Below are 9,003 nucleotides of genomic sequence, written 5' to 3' on the forward strand. Positions count from 1 at the left end.
ACTTGGGGCCGATAGCCCCAAGTAAGCCGGCCTAATCCTCAGGATCATATAAGGCGCCCATGTTTGAATCGTGCGCGTGTAGCGACTTGATCCTCTTTGGCTTATCGATACCCAGTGTTGTAATAAGTACAACATGGTGACTTATGCTCTCTGGTATTGATAGCGTCCATGCTTGGGCGACTTATCAATGAGCAATAAAGATCCATGCTTTCAAGAAGTTGAAGTGGCAGGACAAACCCAGAATTCGTGGGTATCAACTTTATTACTTTACATAAATGAGAGACTTACAATTTTAAAAGATGGGAGAGAAAGAAAAAAACAGAGCCAATAGCCCAAGTGTAGTAAGGCCGCAGAAGGGCTATGTTCCAGGGGCGAGTTGACTCAGCCTCCGTGGTTGGCCGATCAGGCCGAAGATCCACCAAATAGTATGACCCGTTGCGAAGGTTTTTGCTGACGACAAACGGTCCTTCCCATGGTGGTGACAACTTATGCATACCAGTACGATCTTGGATCAAACGGAGCACTAAGTCGCCTTCCTGAAAAGATCGGCTCTTGACCCGGCGGCTACGATAACACCGCAAATCTTGTTGATAGATCACCGATCGGGAGGCAGCCAAATCGCGTGCTTCCTCCAAAGAATCCAAAGAATCCTGACGTGCCAACTCATTATCCTGTTCCACATAAGCGACGACTCTGGGCGAGTCATGCGTAATGTCACTGGGAAGAATGGCTTCTGCTCCATACACCAGGAAAAAGGAGTAAAACCCGTAGAACGATTCGGGGTGGTTCGAATGCTCCATAATACCGAAGGCAACTCTTCAACCCAACACCCTGGCGTGCACTCCAGGGGAACCATAAGTCGGGGCTTGATTCCTCGTAGTACTTCCTGATTCGCCCGTTCTGTCTACCCATTAGATTGGGGATGAGCAACCGCAGACACATCAAGCTGGATGTGCTCCCGGTTGCAAAACTCCTGCATCGCCCCTTGTGATAAATTGGTACCATTATCAGTGATAATGTTGTGTGGGTATCCAAACCGGAATATCAACTTTTTCAAGAATTTCACGGCCGTTTCTGCGTCATAGCTGCCAACAGGCTCTGCTTCGACCCGCTTGGTGAATTTATCAACCGCCACCAGTAGATGAGTATTTTTATTGGATGACATCTTAAAAGGGCCAACCATATCTAACCCCAGACCGCGAAAGGCCAAGTGATAGGGATCATCCTTAATTCTTGAGCTGGCACATGAGCCTGTCGTCCAAAACGTTGACAGCCATCACATCGACGAACTATCTCTTCTGCATCCGCATGAGCCGTCAACCAAAAGAATCCATGTCGGAACGCCTTGGAGACCAGGGAACGTGACCCGGCATGATGCCCGCAATCCCCGGCATGGATCTCGTTCGGAATGACGCACCCTTCATCAGAGGAAACGCATCTCTGAAATACCCCAGAAGTACTTCTCTTATATAACTCGATGTTGATGATGACCATGGATTTTCTCCGACGAACGATTTGACGGGCCAACACCTCATCCGAAGGTAACTCGCCTCGTGTGAGGTACGCCAAGTAGGGAAGAACCCATTTCGGCGTAACACAGAGAGCCGCCACAAAATGGGACTCAGGATCTGGTATCGCCAACTCTTCTTCCGAGGGCAACCTCAGGGAAGGATTATGCAGAATATCCAAAAAGACATTAGGAGGAACCGGCTTACAATGCGAGCCAAGACGCGAGAGGGCATCAGCTGCTTCGTTAAGTCGCCGGTCGATATGATCGACTTGATAACCATGGGAATGACCCGCCACGTCAGACACAGCCCTTCTGTAAGCCGCCATCAGGGGGTCCCGGGAATCCCATGTACGTGAAACTTGTTGAGCCACCAGATCGGAGTCGCCAAGACATCTGACGCATGTGAGGTTCATCTCCTTGGCGAGTCGCAAACCATGAAGCAGGGCTTCATACTCCGCAGCGTTATTGGTACACGGGAACATGAGTGGGAGAACATAACAGAACTTGTCTCCCTGGGGTGAAATCAACACCACGCCAGCCCCCGAGCCTTCCAATTGCCTAGACCCATCAAAATAAATAGTCTAGTACGTGAGATCAGGCCTGTCTTCCGAAATCTGCAACTCGGTCCAATCATTGATGAAGTCGACCAATGCCTGGGACTTGATAGTCGTGCGAGGCGCATACCGCACGTGGTGCGGCCCAAGCTCAATAGCCCATTTGGCGATTCACCCCGTTGCTTCTCGGTTCTGGATGATTTCCCCAAGAGGTGCGGAGCTAACCACCGTGATAGGGTGTTCTTGGAAATAATGTTTTAGCTTCCGACTCGCCATAAAGACCTCATAAACCAACTTCTGCTAATGCGGATAACGTTGTTTGGAGAGGGTTAACACCTCGCTGATAAAATACACCGGGCGTTGGACCGGGTATTCCTTTCCTTCTTCCTTCCATTCGATAGCCACTGCCACGCTCACCGCCTTGGTATTCGCCGCGATGTATAGAAGCATAGGCTCCTTTTTAGTCGGGGCGGCCAGAACCGGCGGGTTGACCAGCTGCTGCTTCAGAGCTTCAAAAGCTTCGTTGGCCTCGTCCGTCCAAACAAAACGATTAGCTTTCTTAAGCAACTGATAGAGGGGAATAGCTTTCTCCCCCAGGCGGCTTATAAAGCGACTCAGGGCTGCGATACGACCCGCCATGCGTTGAACTTGATTAATATTTGCTGGTTTCCCGAGCAAAGTGATTGCCTCGATTTTGTCCGGGTTGGCCTCAATGCCGCGTTCGGACACCAAGAAACCCAACAGCTTTCCTGCGGAACGCCAAAGACACATTTGGTGGGATTAAGCTTCATCTGATACACTCGTAGATTGTCAAAAGTTTCCTTGAGATCCTCCAAGAGCGTCTCCTTCTTGCGAGATTTAACCACGATGTCATCAACGTAAGCGTGAACGTTGCATCCGATTTGGCCGCGGAGACAGTTTTGGATACAACGCTGGTAAGTCGCCCCAGCGCTCTTGAGCCCAAACGGCATGGATACATAGAAAAAAGCCCCAAACGGGGTTATGAAAGCTGTCTTCTCTTGATCTTCCATAGCCATCTTGATTTGGTGATATCCGAAGTAGGCGTCCAAGAAACACAAACGTTCGCAGCCCGCAACCGAATCAATGATTTGATCAATGCGGGGAAGGGCGAAAGGATCCTTTGGGCAAGCCCTGTTGAGGTCGGTATAGTCAGTGCACATGCGGAAAGTGCCGTTCTTTTTTAGCACCAGGACCGGGTTAGCCGACCATTTAGGGTGGAAGACCTCAACGATGAATCCGGCAGCCAAAAGACGGGCGACTTCTTCTCTGATTGCCTTGCATCACTCCTCATTAAACCTACGAAGATATTGTTGAATCGGCTTTGCTTTTGGGTCAACATTAGTATGGTGCTCAGCGAATTCTCTCGGTACACCAGGCATGTCAGAAGGTTTCCATGCGAAGATGTCCCGATTCTCACGGATGAATTCGATGAGCGCGCTTTCCTATTTGGGATCCAGACCCGCCCCGATAGTGAACTGCTTGGATGAATCGCCAGGAGTAAAGTCCACCATCTTAGTGTCATCCGTCGGCTTGAATTTGAGGGGCGGCTCGGCATCAGTCATTGGCTTCTTGAGAGGTGACATATCTGCCGGGTCAACATTGGCTTGGTGATACTTGAGTTCTTCTGCAGCACAGGCGATTTCTGCGTAAGCCGCATCTCCTTCCTCACACTCCTTTGCTATCCTCCTGTCACCATCGACCGTGATGGGTCCCTTAGGGCCAGGCATCTTAAGTTTGAGGTAGACATAGTAGGGGCGAGCCATGAACCGGGCGTAAGCCGACCGCCCGAACAACGCATGATAAGGGCTCTTTAGCTTGACCACCTCAAATATAAGTGACTCACTCCTGTGATTGGATGTTGTACCAAAAGCCACATTAAGTTTGACCCGCCCAATTGGATAAGCCGACTTACCCAGGACGATACCATGGAATACTGTGGTTGACGGCATTAGGTCTTTCTCCAAGAGGTTCATCCTTCGAAAGGTGTCAAAATATAATATGTTGATGCTGCTGCCACCATCCATAAGAACCTTTGAAAGGGTATATCCCCCGACTTGGGGGGCCACGACCAATGCCAAGTCGTCGGGGTTGTCGATTGTGGGCGGGTGGTCCTCCCTACTCCATGAGATAGTCTGCTCAGACCAGTGGAGGTACCTAGGGAGTGCCGGCTCGGACACGCTATACGTCATGTGCTTCACCTTCTTGTCTCGTTTGCATGCACTGGTGGTGAACACGTGGTATTGTCCGATGTTTAATTGTTTAGGATTGCTGCAGAATCCGCCATTATCATCTTGCCCCTGGGGAGCCCCCTGCAGGGGTGGCTGCTGAAACACTCCGGGCGGGTTATACCGCTGCTGGTTATGCACGGGATACTCGCCACTGCTTGGTTGCAAGCCGCCCTGGGCTCCTGGTTTGGGAAAACCGCCGAACGGGTTCTGACGTTGATTAGGCGCACCGAACTGTTCCTGCCGTTGGCTCTGGTCACCGGCTTGGCCCTTCTTGAGCGTCTCCGCCCGAAATTCCTGCATTACGTAGCAGTCTTCCCAAGAGTCAGTCGCCGGTCCTTCCGCCGTGGCGTGATGCGGGCAGGGGCCCTTAAGTATCTCGTTATAGTTGTGCGGCTTCTTTCCACTGTATCCCCTCTTCTTCTGGCGCTGATTGCCATTGTTAGCATTGGTGTTGGCGACGAAGTCCGTGGATCCTTCCTGCTGCCTTCTCTTGCCATTTCCACCATGATTATGGTGGGCGCGTCCCTGAAATCGGGAGTGCTTCTTGGATGACTCGCCTTTCCTTGGCGAGTTGGCCTTGTTGCCGTCCTCTCTTGGATCTTTAGTATCGTCTGCTTCGGCGTACCGAGTAAGGGTGTACATCAATTCTCCCATGTCCTGGACCTTGCGCTTGAGTCGCCCCAACTTCTGTACCAAGGGCTCATAGTGGCAGTTTTGCTCTAGGATCAGCATGGCTTGAGCCGCCGTGATGCCGTATGACGAGTGGATGATTTCTGCAACCCGTCGCGTCTAGTGGTGGGCCGACTCATCGGGGCGCTGAACGCAATGCTGTAAGTCGACGATCGTCATCGGACGTTTGCAAGTTCCCCGGAAGTTTTTGATGAAACGTTCCTTCAGTTCAGCCCAAGTCTGGATGGAGTTCGGTGGGAGGTTTTTCAACCAAGTGCGCGCCGCCCCTTCGAGCATCATTGTAAAGTACTTAGCACAGACTGCTTCACTTACGTCGAGCATGTCCATTGCGAGTTCGTAACTCTCAACCCATGATGTCGGCTCAAGGTCCGGGGTGTAGTTGGGCACATTCCTTGGTCCTTTAAAGTCCTTCGGCATCCGCTCGTTGCGTAGGGCAGGGGCCAAGCATGGCACCCCTACTTGCCTTCCACCTCCGCTAAGTGGCGTTGGGCGGGTTTGGATGTCCTGGTGATCCTGGCCTGTCGCCCCAAAGGTGTTGCGGACGGGAGGGTCCCGATGGTCAGGCGGGTTACCCTGAGGTAGGTGTCGTGCTCCGCTGGTTATGGCGGGTTGGTCCTCCGGCCGCTTCTGGTGCGGCTCACCTGGGGGGTGGAGTGCAGCCGATCGAGGTTGTGTGAGAATTGCGCGTTCCAAACCATCGCCGTTTTCAACAACTCAATGGCGTTTCTTGCTTCTATCTCAGGCCGGGTGTTGCCATAAATCGGAAGGGATTCTAAGTCGAGAGTTGCGGCGAGCACGTTGTCCACGGGGTTGGAAAAGTGGCCCTGAGGCATCTGGAAACGGGGAACACGATCATCTGCTGGCTGAAGCGGCGGGTTTGGTGGTTGAGCTGGCCCTCCTCATGGAACGGTTCCGGCCCCGGGGGTGCGTGGAGTGTCGAAAAGGCGGGTAGGGTTCAAATCAGGGGGTAAACGCCCCTGGTGCCTCCTCTGATGGACAGCGTCGGACGCGCGTTGATGCCTTTCAAGTCGCCAGTTCTCGGTGTTCAAGCGGGTCGTCTCAGCGGTGATCTGAGCTTGCCGAGTCTCAATCCTGGCAGCTTCTGCCTCTGCATCTCGCTGGGCCTTCGCCATCTCGTCTCGCAGCTTTGCCAACTCGGCGTTTATTGTTCCTTGGTTTTCTGCCGTCACTGGGGTCGCCATGATCCTTGTTATCTCCACCGACAGGTCCACCAGGACCGCAGCTGGGCCCTTGGATGGTTCGCCAGCCTCGTTGTTGCCTACGGGGTTTTGCTGGGACTGTGTCGCCCCTGCCATATATACGACGATCTGACGGTGGGTCCGGTCGAGGACTTCGGGATCCATCGCCAGCGACAGATCTCCGAGGCAGCCCTCGTGCAGAGACTAAATTGAATTTGTGTCGCCCATGGATGACTCGTCGTCAGTGTTGACCGGCGTAGTCTCCTGAGTCGCCGATCGCTCTGGTTCATCATATCCCTGCGTGAAGCCGACGAAGACCGGGCGCGTCAGGTTTGGCATCACAATGGGACGGACATACCTGGCCGGCTCGATGGTGTCGGTGAAGATGTCCGGCTCAGGCATGAGTGCACCGACCATGCCGATGAAGATGTTGACCTTGCCGAAGGGGACTCTATAGCCGGATTCAATTGAATCGGCCTTGGGCCTCCATAGCAAGTTGTCTATGTAGTACTTTCCGCGGCGGCTCCGGGTCATGAGCCCAGCCGCATAGCTCCCTGACCCTGGTAGGGCTCCCTTTGAGAACTCAACTCCATCGTGCGTAGGCCCCACGGTGGGCGCCAACTGTCGTGGTTTTGTCACGGCAGATGTCCTACTGAAAGGACTTAATGATGGAGCCATCGCACCTTGGTGGCGACTCAAAGGGGTTGAACGGGAGCGGGACTCATATTTACCCAGGTTCGGCCCCTCGTGAGGAGGTAAAAGCCTACGTCCTGCTTTGTGTTGTATTGATGGTGTTTTGATTACAAGGAGGGCGTAACTCGCCTGACCTAGCTCTCGATGATTTCTAACTTACCCTATCCTCCACGGGACTCGCCTTTATATATAGGTCGAGGCCTTAGGGTTTACAAGAGTCCCAACCACGATACAGATCGTGGTTTCCTTTATCTCTAAGTCGTCGTACTTTCCAAGACTAGAAACCTCCTCGATGGCCTATCATCCGTGTAGATCTTGAACCGCCATCCGGCTCCTGGGCCCTCCGGGCCAAGGCTTGCATCGCCAAAGGATGAGTCGCCCACTTTGTGACCCGGCCCAACTATGGCGGGTCATGTCACAGATAATATCTCCAACATGGTGTATGGATGATGAACTCCTTGCTCTAGTGCTTCAAGATATAGTCTCGTCAATACTCAATCACGCTCTCACAAAATTTGGCTTGGTAGAAGAGATTGATTTTGTGGAAATCAACCTCAGGAGGCTAGAAATCAAAATTCATATGACTGGAATGGAAGATCTTGATCTCAACACATGAGTAGGTGGTTCTCTCTCAAAAAATGAATGGTGGAAGTGTTTGCTTGTTTTGAGTGCTCTATCCACGAGTGAGAGGGGTGGAGGGGTATATATAGTCATCTCCAAAAATCCAATGGTTACAACATTATTTCCCAACTCGGTGGAACCGAAGTAAAAAACCTGGTTACACCGACTAGTGCAAAAATGTGCTAACTTTCAGTTTTTTGCTGAGACCGATAGGTAACATCTCGGTGAGACCGATTCGGTTAGCCTTGAGCAGTTCCTCACTTCGTTGGCATCAAGATATAAAACTCAGAAGTTCCGAAGCTAAATATCTTGATTCCAAAAGATTGGTCACTACTTTTTGGTTGTACCGAATAGAGTCTCGGTTGTACTGAGTTGCTAGGGTTTGGCTTGGGTTATCTCTAGGATAAAACTTGGTGAGTCCAAAAAATGGAAACTTGGTAGCATCAATTTTGTCAATATGGGTTTTCGACTGAATCTTTTGTGAGAGTTTGGTGGAGGATTTTGGTGACAAATCTCTAAGAAGTTTGAGCAACCACATCATTTTCAATACCTCATCCCCTTTTAATAGTATTAGCTTTCCTATGGACTCAATTGTGATTTGTCACATAAAATAGAATGTAGAGTCTTGAATCTCTTGCCAATGGGTGTTCCTTGCATCTAGGGGATCCTCCTCACAGTTCCTAGCCAATCCATTCATTCAAGTTTTCCTGAAATATACTTGATAGGCTCATTAGTTCAATGAACTATATGTTGTTGTTAGTTACCAAAACCACCTAGGGAGAAGTTGTGCTTTCGATCTACCCTTTTTTGGTAATTGATGACAACATATAGATCAAAGCTTCGACAAAGATATAAACAATGCATAGTATCATCGCTTTGAGAAGTATGTGATAAGCTAGAGCTCCCCCTAAATTCGTGCATTAATTTAAATTTGTGTTTGAATGCAAATGCACAGTTGATATACATCTTGGTGGAGCGCATAAATGATAAGAATGAATTACAATGCACATAAAACCAAGCTTAAGAGTGAATGGTCATAAGATAAATATCACAATGATAGGAAGTAGTAGCATCAACCAAAAAGTGTATGATCAAACACGGCCTAATTTATGTAACAAGACGAGCAAAAGATAGGCCAAATGTTTTGAAGAGAAAAACAAGCAACTGGAAAGGCAAATCTCTCTCTCAGCCCTATGATCTATACACATTCTCCCCCTTTGGCAACAAGTTACCAAAGATCTTGAATTGTATAGAGGTATATGTCGCTCTGGTCTGGATCTCCTCCATATGGCGATAAAACTGCTCTGGTGGTCATCGGAGGATTCAAAAGAAGAGCTCAGTAAATTCTTCTGTGGAAGTCCTATGAGTTGGTGGAGTGGATACTGGAGGTGCTGACGGGGGAACGGTAGATGTCCCAGCTGATGCAGACACTAAGGGTCTCATCTCTGGGGCTGCAATTTTAGAAGATCTAGCCTTGGTCTTGAATT

Source organism: Hordeum vulgare, chromosome 2H, assembly GCF_904849725.1.
Source record: "Hordeum vulgare subsp. vulgare chromosome 2H, MorexV3_pseudomolecules_assembly, whole genome shotgun sequence".
NCBI classification, from domain to species: domain Eukaryota; kingdom Viridiplantae; phylum Streptophyta; class Magnoliopsida; order Poales; family Poaceae; genus Hordeum; species Hordeum vulgare.